Below are 26877 nucleotides of genomic sequence, written 5' to 3'. Positions count from 1 at the left end.
ACAGCTGCAGTTTTGGTGGTGGGCAATAAAAAGAAGCAGGAACAAGTGGTGCGAATGGGGCAGTGAATAACCCCAACATGGTGTTAGTGTTACTCCAGAAAGCACAGCAGAGAAAAAGAAAAGGTGAACTTCCTTACACTGGGCACTTGCTGGGAATAAGACAGTTTGCATATATGCTGTCTACTTATAATGCATTTCTATTTTAACCCCCTAGATTCTGTGAGGTAGGGATGGCTATGCCCCTTTATACGTGGATGAATTATGGCTCAGACAGGTAACTTGCCCCTGATTACCATCTACTGAGTAGTACGTGGGTGTCCTGACTCAAGCCTACAAAATATATCCCCTCTCCAACCTCCCCCCACCCCAGCCTCTGAGCCTCTGAAGGGGTGGGACATGGATTTGCATCTGTTAACTCCAGAGAGGGACTTAAATGCTCAAGAGGAGAATGTGTGGTATACCAGTTTCCTACCAGAAAAAGGGAAACTTGAAGGATTTGGGGCTTAGGAACTGTGTTAGTAATAAGGAAATATAGAAGGAATATGGTAGTGAAGAAGCAGAGGTAAATGGCAGAGAAGAACCGATGTTTTTCATGGTAGGCTCTGGAGTTGTAAAGGTGAGTGGGCTTTCATGAGAATAAAATCCAAACCCTCATCTGGGGTGTCGGGATCTGTGTTTCCCAGAATTCCCTTTGTTCTGTGGTTCTGGTTTAGAGTTGGCCAAGAGAGGAAATCAGGGGTGGAAGGAAAGCAGGGATATTACTCTCAGGAGGATGTCGTGGTCACATAGGGCGATGAACGGGCACAGAGAAGGCCAGCGGCGCCCGCCTGCCCATGCTCTCCTCTGCAGCCAGCTCATCTTCTCAGCTGCTGCCCACAACCCAGGCACTTGGCTGTGACTCTGCAGTGGTTGCAGTTATACACATTTGACTACCCTCTCGAGACAGCAGCTTCCAGAGACCACTGAGCACCCACCTCATTTGGGGGGGCTGAAGTGCGTATGATTGTGGGTTCCCCACAAGCTCCGACATCCCCACATTGACTGTGCTTCAGAGACTGTTGCTCTGGTCCTTCAACTCCCCCGTTCCAGACACCTACTTCCCCGCACCTCCTACATGCATGGAAAGTCTAACTCCTATAATAACTCCCTTATTTCTGTAGCACTTGCAGTGGTTCTAATTCCCCACTGAAGCCTGGAAGGCACACCTGGCCCACAGAGGCTCCGCCTGCCTCTCCAGCCTCACTCTGGCCTACCTCTCTCACGCTCCTTCTAATCCGCTCTCCCTAGAACACGCCATGTTCTTCTCCAGCCTAAAGTCTTTCAGGTTGATGTCTATTTTTGAACATTCCTTGGGATTTATCCATTGAGAGCAAGAAGGTAATAGGATGTCGGCAAGAGTTTGGCAAGAGAAGGAATACTCCTTTTCACCCTTCTGATCTCAGCCCAAATGCCCCATCCTCCTGAGACTCTTCTTAACTACCTCGATGAAGAAAGTTTCTCGTGTTTCCTATCCCAACGCTCCGCTTCTTTCCTGTCCCTTCAGTCTATCTACGCGTTCTTCTACTAATACGGTTGCTTTTATTTATTTATTTTGGTCCCACCACACAGCATGCGGGATCTTTACTTCCCTGACCAGGGATCGAACCCGAGCCTCCTGCAGTGGAAGCCTGGTGTCTTAACCACTGGACCTCCAGGGAAGTCCCAAATGTGTATGCTTTTAAATTTTCTGGTTCCCTGCACTAGAATGTGAGATGCGTGTAGACATATGCTGTTCACTCTTGCATGTGTGACCAGCACAGTGTCTGAAACACAGTAGGGCTCTCAAAATTGTTGTGGGACTTCCCTGGTGGCACAGCGGTTAAGAATCCGCCTGTCAATGCAGGGGATACAGGTTCGAGCCCTGGTCCGGGAAGATCCCACATGCCGCGGAGCAACCAAGCCCATGTGCCACAACTACTGAGACTGTGTGCCACAACTACTGAAGTCCACATGCCTAGATCCCGTGCTCTGCAACAAGAGAAGCCACCGCAGTGAGAAGCCCCTGCGCACAGCAACGAAGACCCAATGCAGCCATAAATAAATAAATAAATTTATTTATTTAAAAAATGTTTGTTGTGTAAATGAATAAGTTAACAGACCTGGCCCACTGAACTGGCTTCTACTGTCACATCACATTGTTGTGTTGGTCGTGATGATGGTGTTGGTACTGAGGGTGGGATAGGTGGGTACACTTGGGTCAGAGTGTTCTTCACTTTTCTACCCGTGGTTTTTATGAGCTTAGCTCTCGAAACAGAAAAAAAAAAAAGTTTTACTGAGAAAGGTAAAGGATTTAGGAGGAAAGAGCTGCATTGTTCTGATTGTTCTGGATGACAGAGGCAAGATGAATTTGGAGGACCTGGTAACATTCGGCAGAGAAGAGAGAGGATCCAGGGAACCTGGGTATAGTGGGAGGAAATAGGAAAGGGAAAGAACTCCCAGGGATCCTGTAGAGAAGGGAATTTGGGAAAGACAAACATCTAACAGGGGACACATATATCCTCTTAATTTTGCTGAGGGTTGTGCTATGTAAATTTTCTCCATTCCATAGTTGTCAGTGAGTCCACATGGCTCACTTGTGCTTTGGTATAAGTGGATTCTTTAGGGGGAACTAAACAGCTGTTGAAGTCTGCAGCCAGGTGGGTAATGAGATAAACTCAGAGACAGTATGTGGCCAGTGGACTTGAAGGATGGGCTTCATCCTTAAACTTACGGTTTACACTCCATAATGCTATGTAGTGAGGAGAAGTTTGGAGAAATCTCGCAGTGAAACACTGAGACTTCTACTCTAAAGATATACCAAAAAAAAGTGGGATTTGCTTGGCAGTCCAGTGGCTACGACTCTGCGCTCTCATTGCAGGGAGCACAGGTTCGATCCCCGGTCGGGAAACTGAGATCCCGCATGCTGCACGGTGCGACAAAAAAAAAATACATAAATAAAAAATAAAAATATACCAAAGAAAGCAAATTAATGAAGGTTACGCAATGGTTTCCCAGTCTAAGCATCCTAGTTACTTTGAATCTCTGAGGCAGAAGAAGCCTGAGAGTTGAGAGTCATCAGATCCCAACGGTAGGTGTAAGAACCAAAGATTCTTTCTATGTAACACTATTGTTGGTGCCCACAATTTCTTGGTGGTCCTCAGACTGCTGTTTCCTGGAGAGTATAAATGCAAACTAAAAGTAATGTGCATTCTTAGAAGCCGGCTTCCATGTAAAAAGCTCGGTCTGGATTCCTGATTGATGAGAGACCATCTGGTGAGAAAGAGATGCCCGGCAGAGATGAAGCAAGGCTCCCAGCTCATAGCCAGCACCAAGGGCCCAGACATGTGTGTGAGGCCATCTTGGATGCTCTAGCCCATCAAGCTGCCCAGCCGACACCATGTGAGACAGAGATGAACCATCTTTGCTAAGCCTGGTCTGAACTCCTGCCCATTTTTGGCATGGACAAAAACATGGCTGATGTTTTAAGTTACTAAAACAAACAAAACAAAAAATGACGTGATAATACAACACGTGCCACAAAGTCGAACATGCTTTTTTCCTAGCGTCTTTTGTTGTTCTGGGTTCCTTCATATTGACTTGTATGGCTGTCATTTACCTCTTGCTCTTAGAGAGGAGGACCTCTGAAAATTTACTGGAAATCCAGTGTTCTGTTCGGTTAGGGCCCCGTTAATCAAGAGTTTATAGGTTCCTTCTGATAATGAGCTTGAGGAAATTGAAATAACAAAAGACCAACTCCAGAGAGTTGACCTAGATTATGGAACCAGCTGCTGGCCAGGGTCTCTCCCCTTTTCTCCAGAGGATAATTAGCACCGGAAGTTGTGAAGTGCCCTTCACACAAGGATGCCAGGGAAGAACATTCCTCAAGACATCACATAAGAGGCGGTCTCCAAGGAAGTCCAATTAAAAATGTGTTTGGTTATAAAGCGCCCAAGGATTAGTCATTAAGATGCCTGTCAGCACCTATGACTCTGTCTTCACACTGTATGCTTCATCAGGAAGATTGCTCTGGGCATCGAGGGCTTCGGGTTACAGGTGACCTTCAGGTGCAGATACCTTAAGGTAGATGGCTCATGGTGAGGACATTTGGGGCATCAATTATAAGGTCGAAGGAAGCGTATGAAGGTGCCGTTAATATGGTGAGAGGAAAATTCAGTGACCAAAGTGCTCTAACACAAAGAAGCCTATTTTTCACAGAATTAAGAAGCTTGTTTACACTAGAAGGAATTTTGGATTCCTTCTAGTGATGCCCAGGTCATCTCAGGGATGCCCAGGTCATCTCAGGTGTGGTTCCTTGGAGCACAGCATTGAGAAAGCACCAACTGGACTTGGTGAAAAGAGTGCTCTGATTGAATGACAATGTCTGTCTTTGCAACAAGATGACAAGTGTAGAAATCCACGCTACGCACCTACCGTATTTTGTCTTGTACCAACTCTTTACAGTTGGGCAAACTGAAGCCCATTTTATGGAAAGCTCAGCGTCCCACATGCGAAAGGTCATGTGGGAAATTAGTGGAAGGGCCAGGTCTTACCTAAGAACCCTCCTCGAGTAGTTTGTACTATTTTTCCCACTCGTATTTGGCATGGGGTTCAGATTTGTGACCCTATGCGTACCTGTGACACTGAAATTGACGTCCTTGGCTTTGACTTAGGGCACATTTTAGGGATTTTGGCTCAGAATCTCCCCTCAAGTCCCGGAACTCAGGGAAGACAGATTACCCTATCTCCATCCTCGGTTACCATCTTGCTTGGCCAGAACCTCACTAGGTTTTTGAAAAGGGAATTTGGACAAGTCTCTATTTGAAGCCATTTCATCTATTACCTTTAGATTTAATAGTTTTGGAAGCATGCTTTATAATCTCCAGATGAGTGCAAGTCTATATTTTGGGGCTCTTATCTCTAGATGTGTTTGCTACAGGGTTCAGAGAGGTTCCAAGACTCAGACATATTGAATGGCTTCAGTCCAAGTGCTCAGTTTCTCCTCTGCTGAGAGATGGGCTCAGCTATTATCACTGTGGAAGGACCAGACGGAGAGTGCGAGGACACTGAAGCAGCATCTGATTTCTCAGCGACTCCCGCCAGCGTCTGGAGAAGGACATGCTCTTGCCGCTTTTCCAGTCTGACTCTAAACAACCAGGCAGACCCAACTGACATTCTACCTCTCAGCTGTTGACTCGCTCTCAACCTTTGGGAACCTGCTTCTCATTGTAGAGGGAAATCCTCTGGTTGAGGACGCCTTCAAGCTGCTGACCTGACAACTGTCCTTGAGAAGATCACCTCTCCTTTCTCTAAACTTCTGCTTGCTGCCTGGTCTCTGACACTCATTTAAGCTCTTGTAATGTATCGTTCCTCAGCCCTGACACACCCGGGCACAGGCACACACACACGTGCCTGCACGCACATGTGAACACATTTGGTGTGTCTGTGTGTATAGGGGTATTGCTAATAGAGGACAGTGAAGCTAGAGACTTCATAGAAAAGCACCCCAGTCAGTCTCCACCTCACTACTCTGATGTATTTGGAGCGTTTGCCACTGGGTTTTGTGGGCATTGTGACAGGGAGCATTAGGACAGTGCCCGGCAGATGTTGAGTGAACAATGCCTGTCAGCTGCCATCAGCCACTTAAAGGCTCTCACTGGGGCTATAGGGATGGGAACCACAAGCTTCCTTCCCTCATTGCCACACATCTGAGGGACCTTATTAGCTTAAACATCCCAACTGAATCAAAACAGCTCAGTTAAGGAAGAAGAAACTGGGGCCCAGGAGTTTTGTTACTTGCCCCAAGTCACACACGTGCAGTAAAGCCAGGAGCCGGTCCAGGTTGTCTGAACCCCATCCGAGTCCTAAACCCAATCCATACACCATCCTCACCTCTTCTCAGGACTGAAGTGCACTTAACGTGAACTGAGGCTCACCCACAGTTAATTTTTCTAGAATTAATAGTTAATAATTATGCTCATAGGTGTGATATTAATGTGGAGTTACTAACTATATTAGCCATTGAGATAAGTGTTATGAATTAAATATTTATGATGATTCAAATTATCATAGTAACAGGTTGGAGACTGAGATGAGCCAGAAGATCTGCATTTCCCAAAGCATTTCTTACCAGATAGTCCATAGAGAGAGGGTCCTGTGGTCACAAAATTTGGGGAAATATTCTAAGTCCCTCCTGGAAACTCACCACACTCAGGAGCGTATTAAAAGGCGCTGAGATGGGCTTCCCTGGTGGCGCAGTGGTTGAGAGTCCGCCTGCCGATGCAGGGGACACGGGTTCGTGCCCCGGTCCGGGAAGATCCCACATGCCACGGAGGGGCTGGGCCCATGAGCCATGGCTGCTGAGCCTGCGCGTCCGGAGCCTGTGCTCCGCAACGGGAGAGGCCACAACAGTGAGAGGTCCGCGTACTGCCAAAAAAAAAAAGGCGCTGAGAAATACTGCAGGAAAGAAATCTGTTTGTCTGTATGTTTTTATTTGCCCACCAAACTGTCTTGGGGGATATCTCCTGTTAAAACTCAAGAAAGTGTTTGTGAAACAAACTGTAGTAAATGGATCACAAGTTATAAGCCCAACTAGGTACATATGAACAAATAATCTGGGCTCTCAGAGTCCCCTGCCGCTGTGGGTTTTACACTGCAGGGTTTGTTTTATCCTAAAGAGAACGTTGCAGAGAAAGAGGTGGGCTATGAGTAGCCTGGGGTCTTAGCCCGTTTCCTCTGTTTCAGACAGAGAGGTTCAGCTTTTCTCTGCTTTGGACACTGAGATTCTGCATAAAATTGTCACCTACTTATTCGGCAGGTATTTCCCAGCATGTGCCAGCTATGTGGGAGGCACTTGGGATAAATCAGTGACCAGAGACAAGGGAGATTCTGACTTCAGGGAACTTGATGTAGAGAGGGGAGACAATGGATAATAAATGTGATAAACAAGAAAATTACATACATGTTCAAAGATGATCAGTGCTATGGGGGAAAAAAGAAAAAAGAAACAGGATAAGGGGGGCGGGGAATGCAGGGGGGGAGATGCATGGCTGTCACTTTAAGTAAGGATTGAGGCCAGCCTCACTGAGAAGGTGATACCTGAGCAGAGGATTGGAGGAGATAAGAGAGTGAACCCTGCTCACTTCTGAGGGAGGAGCAACCAGAGAGAACAGCCAGTGTGAAAGCCCTAAGACAAAGTGGAGAGTTGAGGAGAGAGTGCCAGAGATGCATCAGAGAGGCCAGAAGGGGCCAGTGACCAGGGGTAAGGGTGTGTTTATATTCCGATGGGGGCTCGAGGACATGGAAAAGAATGAACATGTGGGAAAGAACTGGGTTGGACTATTTATTGTAACTTGTGCTATACCCATCAGCAGAATCTAACCAATAAAACAGAAATTACTCATTTATTTTCCACAGTGGGAATTTAATGTGGGACATTAATTGCATAACCGATGGGAAAATTGGGAAAAACAGGGACGGTGATGAGCAGTAACAGAAGACACTCCCAGCCCTAGCCTGGAGGGATAGAGGCAAGAGGCAGTGGAAGGCAGCATGGGGACAGGGTTCACCTGGCGAAACTTGAAGCACAGAAGATCCTTCTAGGAAGAGCTAGAAGGACAGAGGAGATGCAGCCTCTGCCAGAGAACCCGCCTGAGGCTTCCCCCTTCCTTCCACCCTTCATTCTCCTGTCAGTGGCCAAACTCTTCCTGGAAAATATCACCTGCAGAGATAAGCCCTCCTCTGAAGAGTGTAGAACGGGTATCCCAGGGATCGCTTGCTGTGTAACAAACTACACCAAAATTCTGTGGCTTAAGACACAGCCATTTTATTTGCTTATTTTCCTACAGTTTGGGGCAGAGCTCAACCAGCACTGTTTATTTCTGCTCCAGAAAACCTCCTGAGAACAGCTCCCTGGGGCTGGAGGATCCACTTCTGAGACAGCTCATTCGTGTGGCTGGCAGATCAGTGCTGGGCACTGGCTGGGGGCTCGACTGACACTGACTGCAAACTGAACCGTATTCCCTCCCAGTCTTTGCTTTCCAGACTAAACAGTCATCTTTGTGGTCTGATGTCCTCAGCCTAGATGGTCTGCCAGGTGGAAATAATAGTGAAGGACCATGAGTTTGGGTATTGGAGAGATTGGGTGGGGCTGTACCACACAGCAGCAGGCTTAGGGCCAGTTGCCTAGTCTTCCAGGATGCTAGTCTGCACATCCCTACAGGAGGCATACGCATACCTCCCTTGCAGAGTGATTCTGAGACCGAATGAGATCCTATAGGTAAAGCCCAGGACCTGTACTGAGCAAATGATTGCTCTCTTAGTCTCCTTCCCCCACTAGCAACGCCAGCCAGAATGAACAGAGGATAGCCAGGCTCTTCTCAGAGAAAGCACTTCCTTCTGCTCAAACTCCTGAACAATAAGAGGGAAGAAGGGACCGAGTTGGCAGGAAAGGAAGGATGCAGGAAGAAAGGAAGCATAGAGCACAGTCTGGCCGTTTTAGCTCTAAACATTGAGTTAAACTGGCTTATCAATTTCTTATCAATTTCCAGTCGCCCTCAGTGTTCCCCCAGCTTAATCTGTAATGGAAAGAACACTTGCTTTGGGCTGAAAGGACCAGAATTCAAGCCTCAGCTCTGTACTAGTAAGAGTAATTTGGATGACCCTTAGGCAAGGCATTGTATTCTCTGACCTTAAGTTTCCACACTTACATCTGTGGATACTTCTTCCTCCCTCTTAGGTTTCTGCACAAATTGAACTAGGTAATATATGTTCAAGCGCTTTGCAAAGCTGAATAAAAATGTAAGGGATTAATTATAATTTCTATTACTGTCACTATTACCATTTTGGACTTTGATTCCAATTCCTTCTCCCTTTGTCTTCTGGGATTCTCCCTGCTTTGCCCAGAAAGCTCATTCGTTAGGCACCAAGGATAATTCCCATACGGACAAAAGATGTGCAGCTTCCAGATCAGCTAAATTAGAAACGTTTACATTTTTCATCTATTCCCTCGTCTACTCTTTAGTCAATAGCTTATTCTGACAACTTCATTACCTCCTAATTACTCCAAGTTCCTTTGCTCATTTTCTGTGTGTGTGATAAAAAAAAAAACAAAAAAAAAACTCCCAAGAAAGGGATTTGACTTATGAAGTCACTCGACCCCTGACTGACAACCAAACCTTCCCTGCTCACTTGAAGGGGATTTGCTTTCTCTTTGTTGCAAATATTTGCAAAAGCGCTTCTGGTGCCTTGCTTGACGATTGCCAACTCTCCTTTTCTGCGTACTTTACCTTCCACTGCAAGATGAGAGCGATAAGACACATTTTCTTCCTTCTCTCATCAGAGCTGATTTATACTCTGCCTATAAATCTTTGAGCAGCCCTTCAAGAAGCTGTATCAGATGTGCCTTAATCTTTGTATTACTCATTTCTTAAAGGAATTTTAATCTATTGGGCTTTAATTTTACGTCCCTTAGAAAGTGCCAGCCTTTTCTTAGCAAGGCACTTTATTCTCGCAATTTGATAATTACTTTCACTGTCACTTTCTCATGAGGCTATACTTAGAAAATTAGAGGTGGAAGTGAGCTTTGAGATCACCCAGCCTCCTGTGATGCCCAAACCTGGCGACTTGTGTTAATCCCAGGGCTTCTTATTAAAAATACAGATTTCCAGAAGATTCTAATTCAAGAGTGGAGCTCTGTCAAGTGTGTGTTTAAGGTGCCACACAAGTGATTCTAATGAACAGGCAGCTGAAGGAACCATGAATCTAGTCCACGGATTTCAAATCAGAGATGGCTTCATGGTGGAAGGGAAGAGCAAAGAATTTGGAGTTTGGGGGACACGGGTTCAAGTACTGTAGCCTCTTCATACCAGCTGAGCATCCTGGGGCAAGTTCTCTATTCTCTGTGGCCTTAAGTTCCTAACACGTAAAGTGGGGATCATAGCGCTACAGAGAATAGTTTGGAGGCTTAAAATGGAAAAACATATCCAGTGGGAAGTTGATCCCTTTCTCTTCTCCTAGGGTCTCTACTATTTCCAGTTTTGCACAGTCTAATTAAAATAGTGCTTTTAGGATTACCAATGCTTTCTTGGTTATCATCAATGTAGCCCCTAATTTAATCCTCACAGCACCACTATGAGGGCAGTACTATTATTATCTCCAATTTACGTATAAGGGAAAAAAATATATAGTTAAGTTATGCAAATCCCTCAACTCAAGTGGAGGTGTCAGAATTTGAGTACAGAAGGCCTGACTCCAAAGCCCATACCCTCAAACGTTCTGGCAGATAATACTTTGACTAAATTCCTTCCCTACTTGCCAGGACCAGGCCCAGGACCAGGGTGTGGCAAGCAGGGAGCTGAAGCTACTCCGTTTAAGGAGGCCCTCACTCTCACTGAGCAGTCGGCCCTTGCACGGCCCCCAAGAGTAAGGGCCTCCTTAAATCTGCCACCTAAGAGTCTCTCCTATTCACCTTGGTCAGGCTCTAGTGGGATCCAAAGGGGAGGAAGAAATAACTGAAAAGTGGTGAAAAGGACACTGGTGGCCTCTTCTGCTGTCTTCCCTTCCAAAGGGACACGCAGTGGGGCATTTATTCCCTGACATACTGAAGGGCCTGAGAGGACTGAGGGACACAATCTGGACCAAGGTCTAGCACTTGGGCTAGCTTGAAGCTAATGACGCTTCTCCAAATAATTCTCAAAACTGGCCAGAGGATGGAAGGGAAACTGAGGCAGGATGGACCTTCAGCTGGGAGCCAGTAGATTTGCTGTGGGGAGAGAAACTATGAGGGGGAGTCAGGACAACAGAGAGTCTTTAGCTCTCCTACGTTAATATGATCCAGGGCAACAGGTTGAATCCTTAAAATAACCTCGTGAGAATGGCATTCATAATAATAGTTTACAGGTGGTAAAAACTGAGGGTAAGAGAAAAAGTCTATTTAAAACTAGAAGACAAGAGGTAGAAAATGAGTGTTAAGTATCTATGACATGCCACATGACATGTACTATTTAATGTTATTTAGTTATCACAGGAAACTTGTGAGGGAGGTAAAAATAGATTCTTCATACAGATGTGGAGGGATGCTGAGATTAAAGGAGAGTGTTGGACTTGCTTAATGTTACACAGGAACCATGATTCTAACCACATTGGCTTGACCACAAAGCTGTGCTTTTTCTTCCCAAAATGGCACACAGGTTTCAGCTTCTGGCTGATTGTCAGTGGGTCCCAGGTGCCCTGTGTTGAGAATACTGAGATGGCATCTGGGTTTGATTAGTGATGTCTGCCATGGGTTGGAGGGAAGCAGAAGTCTGCATGCCATCCCTACACCATGGTGCTCTCCAGGAAACTAACCCTAACACCTAACATCAGGAAGGTGTAGGTCCAGAACCTGGACACAAGGTCTTCTGAAATAAAATTCCGCTTCTTTCTCACTATCCCAAATTGTTCCCCCTGCCCTTTTTTTTTTTTTTTTTAGAGTAAAAGTGCTTTACAACGTTGTGTTAGTTTCCACTATACAATGAAGTGAATCAGCTGTATGTATACCTATATCCCCTCCCTCTTGGACCTCCCTCCTACCACCCATCCCCCACATCTAGGTCATCACAGAGCACGGAGCTGAGTTCCCTGTGCTATACAGCAGGTTCCCATTAGCTATCTATTTTACACATGGTAGTGTATTTATGTCAAACCTAATCTCCCAATTCGTCCCACCCTCCCCTTCCACCCCCGTGTCCACATGTCTGTTCTCTACGTCTATGTCTCTATTCCTGCCCGACAAATAGGTGCATCTGTACCCCAGACAGAGTGAAGTAAGCCAGAAAGGGAAAAACCAAATTGTTTTTTGAAATGCTTTCTGCAAACTTCATCCTAGGTATTTCTGTAGCTTCAATGCCTGTATCAACAAAGATATGATGCCTTCACTGAACTCACTGGATACATTTACCTGAACTAACTGCATAGTGGAGGAGATGACAGGGATTTTGCCTATTTTCCCAGATGAGGGAACCAAGGCAGAATGTCACAGAGCTAGTCAGTAGTGAAACTAGGACTCAGATCTAGAACTGTGATCTCCACATGGTGTTCTCAGCACTAAAGCCTGCAGAGGGAGGAGGGGTGGGAGGGAGAAAGGAGTGACAGTTGTTCCAGGGGGGGAAGCCGTAGAGAAAAGAAATTGCCGCAGGTCTGTTTGTTCACACTTCCCTCTAAATAAGGGCTGTGTGTCTCAGCACATAAACAAAGAAATAAACTGCCTCTGGCAGGCTCAGGGTGGAGGATCAGTGTGAGGAAACTGCCTTGCTGAGATCCTTGGTGTTCTGGATCAGAAGAGGGGTAGGAGGCACAGGCAAAGAAACTCTGAGTGGGAAAGAGAGGCCAGTCTGAGGCACAGACCCAGGGGCTAAACTGGTCTTTTTGGAGGAAATGACCCCCCTTTACCCTGTCCTCCATACTCCTCCCCTCTCCCCTGATTTTTGATGTTTGACCCTGCACAACCTTTTAATTCCACAAGGAGAGAAACTCAAGATGCCAGCATCCCTGAGAGGCAGGCACAGCTGTGCCAATTTCATACTAAGGTGTAAATGACTGATAGAAACAACTCACACCTGAACTCTTTATTAAATATTTGGAGAACAACAATCTGTGCAGAGCACTGTGCTTGGCACCCGCCATGGATAAATTCTACATCCTTAGGGAATTTACAAACATAGGGAGCATGCAATGAATACGTTCTCTTCTCTGTAGTCTCACAGCCCTATGTATCGGGTTGTAACAGTCTCATATGTCGTATTCTCTGAGCACTTGCTCTGTGCTCTTTTTGGTGGAGGTACATAAGTCAAGACTCTTCACTACCTGGAGCTCACACTCTTGCCTGGGAGATAGCAAAGGGAAAAGAATATGTAGTCCAGCGTGAAAGATGATCTAACTAAAGGACACAGCAAGAGCCTGCAAGGGGAGGGCAAGCCTTCCTGGAGAAGGCATGAAGAGCTTAGAGGGGAAGAGACTCCCAATCGAAATTTAAAGGACAAAGGCAAGCTGGATATAGACAAAGAAGAGGGAGAACATCAAAAACTGAGAACAGCTTATGTGAAGATATAAGCTGTCTTTTTAAAAAAATCAAGAAATGATGGGTTTTTTTTTTTTCATGCGGCAAGAGTATAAAATCAAAGAAGAAAGGCGAACAAGAAGCGAGATTGGTGAAGTAGATAAGCTCACGATGGGACCTGTAAGTCTCACTAAGAAGTTTGAACTTAGAGGTCATGGGGAGCCACTAAGGGTTTTTAAGCAGAGAAATGAAAAGATAAATGCGACTTTCACTCTGGCTGATGAGAGGAGAGTGGCTGGGAGTGCGGCAGATCAGATTATGGTTCCCAACTCTTCACTTTCTCCCTATATTTATAATTCTATATCGACAGCTTTCGTTATGCCGCTTTGCAGTGACTCCCTCTAGGGTGGGATTTCTTAACGTCAATAGTATTGGCCTTTGGTATCGGGTCACTCTCTGCAGTGGGGTCTGTCCAGTGTATTGTAGGATGTTTAGCGGCATCCTTGATCTCCACCCACTATATTCCAGTAAAACTGCCACCCCTGCCCCCTGTCCCCATCCCACTTTCCTACACAGTTTGCCACGGACTGAGATGCAGTTTTGTTTTGTTTTTTTTGCGATACGCGGGCCTCTCACTGTTGTGGCCTCTCCTGTTGCGGAGCACAGGCTCCGGACGCACAGACTCAGCGGCCATGGCTCACGGGCCCAGCCGCTCCGTGGCATGTGGGATCTTCCCGGACCGCGGCACGAACCCATGTCCCCTGCATCGGCAGGCGGACTCTCAACCACTGCGCCACCAGGGAAGCCCTGAGATGCAGTTTTAAGACTTCTTCCCCTCCTTTCCCTGTCCATTCTTTACACAGATTCTTTAAAGGTTTTCCCTGTGATTTTACCAATAACAACTCCAGGAAAAGCAAAGGGAATTAATAGCATAATAAACACAGGGATTCTACCAAGTTATAGGACAGGACACAGGGAGGGGGAAGGACAATCTGGGACGAAGTGAGAGAGTGGCATGGACATATAGACACTACCAAATGTAAAACAGATAGCTAGTGGGAAGCAGCCACATAGCACAGGGAGATCAGCTCGGTACTTTGTGACCACCTAGAGGGGTGGGATAGGGAGGGTGGGGGGGAGACGCAAGAGGGAGGAGATATGGAGATATATGTATACGTATAGCTGATTCACTTTGTGATACAGCAGAAACTAACACACCATTGTAAAGCAATTATACTCCAATAAAGATGTTAAAAAATATATAGTAATATCTCTGATATTGCAAAGTGACCCTGGGGGGCAAAATCATCCACCCTACTCCCCTAGTTTAAAACTGCCGTTCTAGAAAAAGTTGGAATATATGACTCTGACCAACTGATCCGTTTGATTGAGCTAGTGGAATGTCAGCAGTTGTCATATATGCCACATCCAACCAGCGGCTTTGAATGAGCTTTCTTTCCTGTCTCAGTTGACTCTTATTATGCCATAATAAGAGCAGGCCCCAGGTAGCCTCTTTCAGCCTGGATTCCAGAATGAAGACGTGTGTAGTTGGCCTGAACCAGCCTGAAGCCTGGAGTCGGTCAAGCCTGGCTGAGATCAGATGAACCACAGCCAACCTGACACTCATGGGCCCCAAATAAAACATTGCCCTATAAACCTCTAGAATTATAGAGTTGTTTGTTATGCGGCATTACTGTAGCAAAAACTTGGCTAACACGAGGAGTAAGGCTAGATGCAAGGAGATCAGTGTAGATTTGTTTAAAGCCAATTCACTGGAGAACGCTCTCCCTGGGTAGATAGACGCGGCAGAAGGGTAGGACCTGGGGTGACTGGGGAGATGTGGGAATTCCATCATCCCGAGAGCTCCAGATTCAATGACTTTGCTCCCCATCCCCATGCAGGCACATGACCTTGGCAAGTCACTCCATCTCTTTAATGCCCCTTTTCCTATCAAGAAAAGGAAGCATTTGGTCTCCCTGACGCCTATAGTGGCCTCAAGCTCTGGTTAGTACAGAGCGTTAGGTTAACTAGAGGTACCTGCCATATCTGACCAGACATTGCCCGTAGAACAGGTCACTACCCAGAGATCCTCCAGTGACTGAGAGGCTCTCCCTGTGGCTCGGTTAGGGACAGGATGTTTTGAGCTCTTGACGTGAAAGAATCAAGGAGTTTTCTTGAGAACTCACTGAGACTGTAGCTGTGGCTAACTAAACTGTACTCTTCTAATCCAACTCTCCCTGGACTGACCAGGAGGACATGTAAGTTTTAGCCCAGGCTCTGCTTCCTCCTAGCTGCACTAACTTATGCTATGACTAGATGACCTCTTCAGGAACTTCCAACCCTAGTATCCAATGAATCTAAGAAAGCTCTCATTTGTTTCTCTAGTGGACTCTACACATTTGCCATCCCTATCCCCAACTATTTCCAACCATTGCTGTCACTGACACTACTATCCATCCATTCATCCAATAAGTATACATTAGGCATCAATTATGTGCCAAGAACAGCACTAGGTACCTGAATGTTCAGAATGGGCAAATCTGATCATCGCCCTCTTGGAGCTTATCTAGGTTAAGGCTTGCAGACCAGTGGCCCATGGACTGGTTCTAGCCACAGATTTGTTTTCTTTGGCTTATGCAATATGGGTTCTTTTGAAAAAAGTAGATGATCTTGTAATAGTGGCCCCATGTTCCATAAGGCATCAATTGTCTGGAACAGAGGGCAGTGTGCATGTATATGTGCAAGTGTATATGTATGTGTGTGTGTGTGTGTGTGTGTGTATTAATATTACCAGGGGGCATTTTTTAAAATGGTTTCTGAAAACTTGACTCAACATAAACCTTGATTTCCATTTGAATCCACCACTTTCCTTATTTCTTCCACAATGAGTTAGTCTTAGCAATCATTCCTCTCCTGGGACAACAGTAATAGTGTAAATAATTACCCAACTCCCATGATTGAAACCCCTAGTTCACCCACCACATAAAAGACTAAGTGATATTTTAAACATGTGAACCAGAACAAGTTACTTCTTTAATTAAAATCCCATTGCACTTATAAGAAAACTGAGATTCAGAACCACATCCCACAGAGGCTTTCATGACCTGCCCCCTGCCCACCTCCCCCGCTCCCTGTTCTCATTTGCACCATCATCTCATTGCTCTGACCATAAGGGGCTTCTTCCTCCTCCTCAGACACAGCAAACTCGTTCCCTCCTTTGTCTGGAGCACATTCCCTCCAAGATACCTCCTCCAAGAGCCAATTCCTGATCCCCAGTCTAGAGGAAGTCACCCTTTAACTCTTCCTCAAAGCACCATTTATGTTCCTTCATTGCACAAATTAAACATTACAACGATACCTTTATTTCTGTGGTTATTTGAGTAAAGTCTGTCTCCCCCACTATACTGCAAGCTACTCAGAGGCCATATTCTTGTAGGTCTCGTTCGTGGTTGTATTATTATTATTTTTTTTTTTCCCGATACGCGGGCCTCTCACTGTTGTGGCCTCTCCTGTTGCGGAGCACAGGCTCCAGACGCACAGGCTCAGCGGCCATGGCTCACGGGCCCAGCTGCTCCGCAGCATGTGGGATCTTCCCGGACCGGGGCACGAACCCATGTCCCCTGCATCGGCAGGTGGACTCTCAACCACTGCGCCACCAGGGAAGCCCCGTTGTTGTATTCTTGATGCTTACGGCAGAGCCTAGCACTTAGTAGGTGTTCAGTATTAATTGCATGATTAGATGAATGAATGAGTAGGAGCTGGCCAGCTGGAAGATGAGGGGAACTATATTCCAGGCAGAGTGGGTACGATGGGCAAAGGCATGGAGACATCAGATTATAGTTCTTCTTTCTCTAGGATCAACTGAACTCCAATACCCCATAACTGCCTTGTGAACTTTGATGATCACAACTGGATGTAGCCCTAGAGGATGTCTGCTTTGAATTCTCCAGATTGTTCATGTGGAAACTGGAGTTCAGAGAAGGCGAATCCCCAGGCCAGCGGCAAGCCACGGCCCAAAGCCTGGTCTCCTAATTCTGGGCACAGGGGTTCCCACTAGCCCTCACCACCTGGGGAAGTAGGAAAGAAATCAGTGACCTCACTGAGATCTCACCGAGCAACAGAGAAGAAATACTTTCAGAAACCAATTTCTTTTTGGTCTGAAAAGAGGAAAACAATAAAGACCTTAAGAGGGAAATAAACTTGAGTGGTGAGTGCCTGGCTAAGAGAAAATTAAAGGAAAACCACTGACTGCAGGCAACAACAACAAGAAAGGAGCATGTAGGCACTTGGAAGAGTAGGTGAGGAAAGTAAGACAGAGTAAGACAAGAAGCTGTGTATTCAAGAATTCCTGTAGCTGTGACCAAGTCAATCTCCTCCTCGAAAACCATCCATGGCTCCCCATTTCCTGGAGGATAAAATTAGAGAATCAGAGTATTTGAGTTAGAAGCTTGTCTAGTTGGTGCCTAGGTAGCTCAACCATCATTTAATTGAAAAATAATGTTTTTAAAGTACCTAAAGAAATATGCAGTTGTTATGGCGAAACACAAATACTACCGAAGTTAAGTTTAAAAATATGCCTTTACCATCATTCAACCCACTCCCTTCCCCAAAAGTAACTGCTACTAAGAGTCTGGCGTGATTCCTTACAGAAAAGTCAATATATTTACAAATATTATATTTTTAAGTGATATCCAGAAATTGCACAATTCAAATTGTTCTCTGGTTTACTTTTTAATATAATATAATATTATATATTTAGTGATTCTTCCACCTCAGTAAATACAGATCTAGCTCATTATTTATAAATGGTTGAATACAATTTTATAAAGCGGAGTTGTCATAATTTATGTGACTCTTCTCCTTTTTATTAACAGCTAAAATGTCTTCAAAATTTTACCATTAAACTACTGAAATGGATATTCTTATAAAAAGAAATGTATGCTCATGGGTGTTATGTCTGTAGGACAGATGCCTATAAATGGAATTGCATATGCATTTCTAATTTTAGTACTTTCATTGACAGTGAAAAAAATAAAAACTAATCATCACGGAGTACTCACTTTGTGCCAGGCACTGCTCTCAGCATTTTCCATGGATCATTATATTTAATTTCCACATTAGAATTATTAATGTAGACTCTGATATGGATAAGGAAAGTCGGGTGCAGAGAGGTTAAGTAACTTGCCTAAAGTCACACAGAGCCAGATGTGGTCCTGGGTGGTCTGACTTCACAGCCCATGTTCCTAACCCGTTTTAATTTTTTGTCATTTAATGAAAATATCCATTTTCAAGCAACTTAAACAACATTGGATTTAATGAACTATATACATATGTATTTTTTTACTAACAATATAAATTTTACATTTTTTATTTCAATGTGCATTCCCTTGATATTTTGTGGGGTTGAAAACTTTTCATATGTTTATTAGCCTTTTGTGTGTCTTGTATTGATTGTCTTTTTATATTCTGTGCCTATTTTTCTATGAAAATTTTAAATAATTGATTGTAAAGAGTTCTTCGTATATTCTGATTATTAATCGTTTGTTACATATATTGTAATATTTTTCTTATCTGCATTTTTCTTTTTAATTTATGTTGTGTCTCACAAAAAAGAAATGAAAAAATGTATTATAATCCAGTATATCAGTCTTTTCCTTATGGTCTCAAAAGTTTTGAATCCTCCATTGAACAACTTTCCCAACCTAAGGTAATAAAACTACTCCTCTCTAGTTATTATAAGGCTTCCCAAATTTTGTTTTTAAAACATATCTTTAATACCTCTGGGTATTATTTTTATATATGTTGTGAATTAGAGAGATAATTTTTTCAATGGTTTTTCAATTGTCTAAACACCATTTCTTGAATTGTCACTCCTTTTCTGTCAGATTTGAAATGAAACTCTTATCATAAATTCTCAAATACCACAGACTGGATTCTGGTCTCTCTTTTCTGTTCTTTTAATAGTTTTGTCTAGTCTTTGGACAATGCCAGACTTTGAGAAAAAAACTAATTTCCATATATGTCTAGAATGTGATTTTATTATTGATAAGGCAAGTTGAACTTATTGTATTTCACATTCAAAATACACTTAGCTATTCTTACTAATGTACTCTGTAGGTGAATTTTAGAATCAGCTTGTTGAGTTCTATTTTTAAAAATGGGATTTTGATTCTAGCCTCTTCATTTTATAAAGGGGCACTGAGATCAGAGAAAAGAAGGCATTTATTCAAGGTCACATGTGTGTAAATAGCATGCAAATAATTCATTTCTAGGGTAGCCACCCTGTCCTGACCAGAGAGTCACGACCCTAAGGATCTCATCCATGTACACCTCCTCTGGGACCACATATCTTCCCTACCCTTGTCCATTAAACAAACACCAACAGATCCTCCTTTATCTGGAAGGATCAAGGAAGAAATGTGCTGTTATTCTGCTCATGCACACTTCTTCCTAGATTCCACTCCTTCTCAATGGTCTCCTACCAAGCTCGGTGTCCCCAGTCTGTGTTTTGTAGCACCAATTTCCCACAAAACATAACATTTTCCACGTTATACTGCAATGGCCTGTTCATGCATCTTGGAGGGTGAGTGTAATCATGAAGCAGTCTCAGGTTCCCCCCTTTCATTTATTGCTTAGTTGCAGGAGTTTGAAACAAAGGAATCTTGCTTTATGAAACAATGGTGGGGGGGGTACTTGTATCCAGTGGACTGATGTTAAATTCTACTTTAAATTCACTGCTGAAGGTCATTATAAGGTCAACAGTGGTCGTACATTTTGAAAACCGAAGGACGTTTTGCAAAATCACTAATTGCGATACTCACTTTTTGTTCACAAATATGTCACTGTTTCTCTTTCCTGACACATAGAAGAATTACTCTTCCTTGGCCTGTTGAAGTTAGGCCTGGCATGAAGACTTGCTTTGGCCAATGAAATAGGAGCAGAAATGATGTGTGTCACTTCCAGATGGCAGTTTTAACAGCCAGTGTGTGGACCACAGATTCCCTGCATCCTGCCTGAGGGATCATGGAAGCATGTGTTGAGATGGAGCTTCCCTTGGCCTCGTTCCCTGAGTGACCAAGATGAATAGACCACTCTCTGCTCACCCGTGGTGTTCAAGTAGCATAAGTAAAGCAACAAATGTTTGCTGTTAAGTCACTTAGATTTGGGTATTGCTACCAAAGTATAGTCCAGCCTGTCTAGCCTGATACTGATTATCCCACTGCTCAATGTAGATGCTCTTTTATTAGGAAGATGGGAACTTATACTGACTACTCTGCTCTCTGTTTCCTCTTGGTTTCTTTAACTACATTTCTTCAAACTTATTAGACTCAAGTGTTCTTATACTTTAAACCACTTTTTATTTCCTTTACAAGCTGCTAACCCTAAAGCAAAGAGCTTCCTTAAAAACAAAACAGATCATTTGTAGAGATGTGGATGGACCTAGAGACTGTCATACAGAGTGAAGTAAGTAAGAAAGAGAAAAACAAATATCATGTATTAACACGTATATGTGGAATCTGAAAAAATTGGTATAGGCGATCTTATTTACAAAGCAGAAATAGAGACACAGATGTAGAGAACAAACGTATGGACACCAAGGGGGAAGGGGCTGTGGGATGAATTGGGAGATTGGGATTGACATATATACACTATTGATACTATGTATAAAATAGATAACCAATGAGAACCTACTGTATAGCACAGGGAACTCTACTCAATGCTCTGTGGTGACCTAAATGAGAAGGAAATTCAAAAGAGAGGGGATATATGTGTACGTATAGCTGATTCACTTTGCTGTACAGTAGAAACTAACACAATATTGTAAAGCAACTATACTCCAATAAAAAAAATTAAAAAACAAAACAAAACAGGATGTTGGCGATTATAAAGTAATCCTCAGAGAATATGACAAAAATAGAGAATCATAAACTCGGTTTTACGCAAAAATAAATTGCATCAAATTTATGGTCTGAAATTCAGCCAGTATGTCTAGTTGGTTGAGTCCTTCATTCATCCCTGGTTTGAGAGGCCTCACCACATGCCACACCCAAGGGATAAAGAAGGGGAGAAGGTGGTGCTGTGTTCAAGGAGGTCCCTTTCCCATTGTACAGGCAGCTTTTTCAATGATAATGATGATAGACATGATGACAAGGCTGCCAGGAGAGATTGTGTGCAAAGTCTTCCAGGGAACAGAGGAAGGTAAACCAGCCTTATCTGTCTAGAGCCACAAGGAAAATTTCACAGAACAAGAGGCATTTGAGTTGGATTTGAAGAATGTGCAAAGGTTCAGGATGTGTCTAAGGAGATGGACATTTTAGGCAAGGAGATCAATACGTGGGGAAACAAGACAGTACATGGTCATGCCCTAAAGCTGGGCATTAGCCAATGTGACATATATACACAGTCAAATTCCTCTAGGGGCCAGTTGGGCAATATGCATACATGAAACAGAAGTGATGGGGACATTGGCGAACTGGCAGCATATGTCCCATGTAAATGAGCAGGTCCCTGCTCAGCTCCAGCTCACTCTTCCCAGATCCTAGCCCAGTATTCCCAGATCTTTTCTCCTTATTCCCTCCTCCTTCTCTTCCTCCTTCTTCTTCTTTTTCTCCTTCATCATCTTCTTCTTTGAGCCAGAAATCCAGATATCCATGGAAAATCTGATGTACACTTTGTGTTCACAGGACCAAGACAGATAGTGAAGATATTTAGCAGTCAGCATGGCAAGGGCACTTAAAAATAAGATGTACGCTGCACATAAACAGTTAAGTGTGCTCTTTCCAGTGACTCCTGGCTGAACGTTGGTTCTGCACGGGACACATTTGGACTGCCCCCAGGCCACCAGTTTACAAGCCCTAATCTCAAACTAAGAAAGAAAGAATAAGCAGTAGAGGTGAGGAGGCGGACACATTTGGACTGCCCCCAGGCCACCAGTTTACAAGCCCTAATCTCAAACTAAGAAAGAAAGAATAAGCAGTAGAGGTGAGGAGGCTTGAGAAGACGGCTTGAGTGTGATCACAATGGATTTTGCATATCCTGTGTCAATGAGCTTTTGCTGTGCTATGAAACACCCCAAAATGTAGATGCTTCAAAAAAGACACATTGATTTATTTCATAATTTCGTAGGTCAGCAATTAGCCTGGGCTCAGCTGATTTCACTCATACATCTGTAGCCAACTAACAAGTCCTGCCAGCCGCCAAGGCTGGTGTGTCTAGGGAGGGCCTCAGCTAGGTTATCTCGTCTCTCATCCACGTGATCTTTCATCCTCCAGCCAAATAGCTCAGGTTTACTCACATGGCACAGAGTTCCACAGCAGCAAGGGAATGTAATTTCTACTGTCCAATGTTTTTCAAGCCTCCCTTGCATCACAATGGCTAACATCCTGTTGGCCAAGGCAAGTCACATGGCTGAGCCTAGGCAGAATAGAGTGAGTGGTGGGGAAGGGGACAGGGGAATACAGGGAGGGCAAGAATTTGTGAACATTTTTGCCTCCTACCACATTTGCTATTAAGATTATACAAAGGGCCACATTGTCAAATTAGACTCACAAGAATCAAAGATCTTATCTAATACCAAACTTCACTAATAATTCAGAGGATAGAGGTGAAGGTGACATACAAACCAAGCATGAGAAGTCCAAGATCACCAATCCATCCTCTTAGGCTTTTCCTCATCACCATGACACGCTCTGATTTAACACATGGGGTCCATCACTTTCCCAAAGGGAGATTTTCAGCATGAAGTGTCTCTGTCTTACACCCTGATTATGACATACCTGAAGCTGACATTTTCCAGCAAGCTATGGTCCAGAAATCTATAAATTCCAGGTTTGTTTACCATAGCAACCAAATCTTATCAAGTATATCCTGCTGAAATAATTCCATTGATAAGGACTTTCTTTTTATTTCTTTTAACATCTTTATGGGAGTATAATTGCTTTACAATGGTGTGTTAGTTTCTGCTTTATAACAAAGTCAGCTTTATAACAGAATCAGCTATACATATACATATACATATACATATATCCCCATATCTCCTCCCTCTTGCATCTCCCTCCCACCTGCATCTCCCTCCCACCCTCCCTATCCCACCCCTCTAGGTGGTCACAGAGCACCGAGCTGATCTCCCTATGCTATGCAGCTGCTTCCCACTAGCTATCTATTTTACATTTGGTAGTGTATATATGTCCATGCCACTCTCTCACTTTGTCCCAGCTTACCCTCCCCCCCCCGTGTCCTCAAGTCCATTCTCTACTTCTGCATCTTTATTCCTGTTCTGCCCCTAGGTTCTTCATAACCATTTTATTTTTTATTTATTTTTTAGGTTCCATATATATGTGTTAGCATACGGTATTTGTTTTTCTCTTTCTGACTTATTCACTCTATGACAGTCTCTAGGTCCATCCACCTCACTACAAATAACTCAATTTCCTTTCTTGTTATGGCTGAGTAATATTCCATTGTATATATGTGCCACATCTTCTTTATCAATTCATCTGTTGATGGACACCTAGGTTGCTTCCATGTCCTGACTATTGCAAATAGAGCTGCAAAGAACATTTTGGTACATGACTCTTTGAATTATGGTTTTCTCAGGGTATATGCCCAGTAGTGGGATTCCTGGGTTCTATGGTAGTTCTATTTTTAGTTTTTTAAGGAACCTCCATACTGTTCTCCATAGTGGCTGTATCAATTTACATTCCCACCAACAGTGCAAGAGGGTTCCCTTTTCTCCACACCCTCTCCAGCATTTATTGTTTCTAGATTTTTTGATGATGGCCATTCCGACTGGTGTGAGGTGATACCTCATTGTAGTTTTGATTTGCATTTCTCTAATGATTAGTGATGTTGAGCATCTTTTCATGAGTTTGTTGGCAATCTGTGTATCTTCTTTGGAGAAATGTCTATTTAGGTCTTCTGCCCATTTTTGGATTGGGTTATTTGTTTTTTGATATCGAGCTGCATGAGCTGCTTGTAAATTTTGGAGATTAATCCTTTGTCAGTTGCTTCATTTGCAAATATTTTCTCCCATTCTGAGGGTTGTCTTTTCGTCTTGTTTATGGTATCCTTTGCTATGCAAAAGCTTTGAAGTTTCATTAGGTCCCATTTGTTTATTTTTGTTTTTATTTCCATTTCTCTAGGAGGTGGGTCAAAAAGGATCTTGCTGTGATTTATGTCGTAGAGTGCTCTGCCTATGTTTTCTTTTAAGAGTTGTCTGGCCTTACATTTGGGTCTTTAATCCATTTTGAGTTTATTTTTGTGTATGGTGTTAGGGAGTGTTCTAATTTCATTCTTTTACATGTAGCTGTGCAGTTTTCCCAGCACCACTTATTGAAGAGGCTGGACTCTCTGTTATCATTTCATCAATAAAGACCATCAGGATTTCTGATGGAATATTTACCAGACTTGACCTGGCTATTTCTTTCTTCTTTTCATTTTTCTTTATTCATCCCTCCCTGGTAAAAAGAATGGTTGAAATTCCAACTGCTAACATTTTCCTTCCCAACAATACTTTGGATTTTGACCTTTATATCTAACATTCACTTCTGTAACAAAAATTAAAATGTTTGGCATAATTTACCTTCTCTTTTGGCTGTGTATGTGTGTATATATACATGCATGGAAATTACTTATCATTCATTGTTGAGACTATGCATTAAGATACATTATTTAATTTCTGTGAACCCATAACTCTATCTAAAGGGAGAATTTTATTTCATTTTCTGCCTGTATCAGGTTAACTGGGAAATAGTCTTTCCTGGCAGGGGAAGAGGGTCTGTTAGAAAAACTGGTAACTTAATACTTGAGCTAGAACTTCTATTATGGGTTTCAGAAGAGATTCCAGAATATTCTAGTCCTAGTGTATCATTTCTTTGGTGGTCACTTTGGGTAATAGATTGCCTTTCTGGATCAATAAAAATGAATAATATTGTTGTTAAGATTCCTCCAGAGCAAAAATTCATTTGATAAGTGTAATAGGAAATACGAAATACAGGTTAGAATGGGTAGAATAAACTTCGACTTAGTGAAGAGTTTTTAAAGTCCTCTGCAAGACAGGCTTTCTCTGGAACCCTAGAGGAATCCTGGCAATGAGATCATATCCGGACTATTTGGAATATGCACTCCTTGGAATGGCTCAGGGAATTCCAGGAAGCTACACTCTGATTACAAAATGGCAAGATCTCAAGATCATTAGAAAGGCTCACGTTCTTTCCGCCTTGCCAGCTATCTGCTACTTCCTTAGTGAAATGCAAAACCGTGAGGGTGCGAGGATCTAAACGCATCATAAATGAGGTGGAAGTGAAAGGTCAACCTAAAAGAGTCAAACAATGGCTCTATACAGAGAAAAAAAAAAAAGGCTCTGTACAAAGCAAATAAAGAACAGCTACCAAACCAACCGAACAAAAATAGACAAGGGTCAGTTTATTTGCAGAAAGGTACAGATGAGTCTGTACTTTCTGATAGAGTGGTGTCCACTGGTATACAATAAAGACCAAAGCTACAAGGTCCTTGGAGGGCAACTGGTTCAGCACTTCCCGGAGGGTGGTACACAGGTCGGTTGGTGCATGAGTTTATGATGTTATGATACTTGAATCGACCTTTTATTTTCATGTTATGTGTTCATTTTAATGAATGTAATGAAGAGGGCTTTTATTTTTTGGTGTTTTGTATTGTTTTTCTTTTTGCTATTCATCATTCAATCTGCCTTTCAATTAGCACCCTGTTCTCCCTACTGGGGAATCTCCCATTTTGTGCTGTCCTGGGGATCCTTGATCATCTATGGCAGGCAAAGGGACCAAATTTTCATCCTCTCCATCCCTGTCCCAAGGTAGACAGGGTATAGATGTGGCTTGGCCAACAAGATAATCTGTCTGGGATTTTGAATTCTGAGCAGGTGACACAGTGATGGCTGAGGGATGGCTGATGGTCATAGTCATACAGTGACTGTGGTGTGGCAGTGGCATTTTGCGGAGACCAGAGTGGTTACTCTGCAAGACCACTGCTGCCATGCTTCTGCTACCTTGTCAACCGGAACTTTTTTTTTTTTTTTTTTTTTTTGCGGTACGCAGGCCTCTCACTGCTGTGGCCTCTCCCGTTGCGGAGCACAGGCTCCGGATGCGCAGGTTCAGCGGCCATGGCTCACGGGCCCAGCCGCTCTGCGGCATGTGGGATCTTTCCGGACCGGGGCACGAACCCGTGTCCCCTGCATCGGCAGGCGGACTCTCAACCACTGCGCCACCAGGGAAGCCCAACCGGAACATTTTGATACTTGCTGCTTTCGAGTCGGATCTTCGAGCCCCCTGCAAGTTATCTGAAGCCACAGTATCCCTCCAGTAAAACCTCTTTGCTGAAGATGGCTGGAATTTTTTTCAATTGTTTTCAACCAAAGATCTGCTAACTGATTCAATGTGAAAACATGTAATTAGCAAAGCAAACCCATGATTTTATGAATATTATTCCTTAAGAAATAGTAAAGCTTTAAAATCAGATTGATTTAAGTAAAGCTTTAAAATCAGATTGATTTAAGTGAAATTAAAGGAAAAACATTAGAGAGCCAGCAGTGTGTGAATACAGAAAAACTGTGATGGTTAGGAAGGTGGAGAAGTAGTTCAAATAACTTTGTAAAGGCAAACTCTCTTTCTTCTGTTTATTCTCTTTGTCCTTAAACTTGGTATTGACAAGTCCAAAAGCATGGCGCACACAAACCACATACATCCCCCCTTTCATTGAGTCACTCACTGCTGAGGAATAAGACCTCTTTGCCACACAGAAACACTTAATAGATCAATTTTGGTAGTTTTATTCCTCAAGAAACAGTGCATTCC

The sequence above is a fragment of the Lagenorhynchus albirostris genome, chromosome 17, assembly GCF_949774975.1.
Source record: "Lagenorhynchus albirostris chromosome 17, mLagAlb1.1, whole genome shotgun sequence".
In the NCBI taxonomy this organism is placed as follows: Eukaryota; Metazoa; Chordata; class Mammalia; order Artiodactyla; family Delphinidae; genus Lagenorhynchus; species Lagenorhynchus albirostris.
This window is presented reverse-complemented; position numbering follows the sequence as displayed.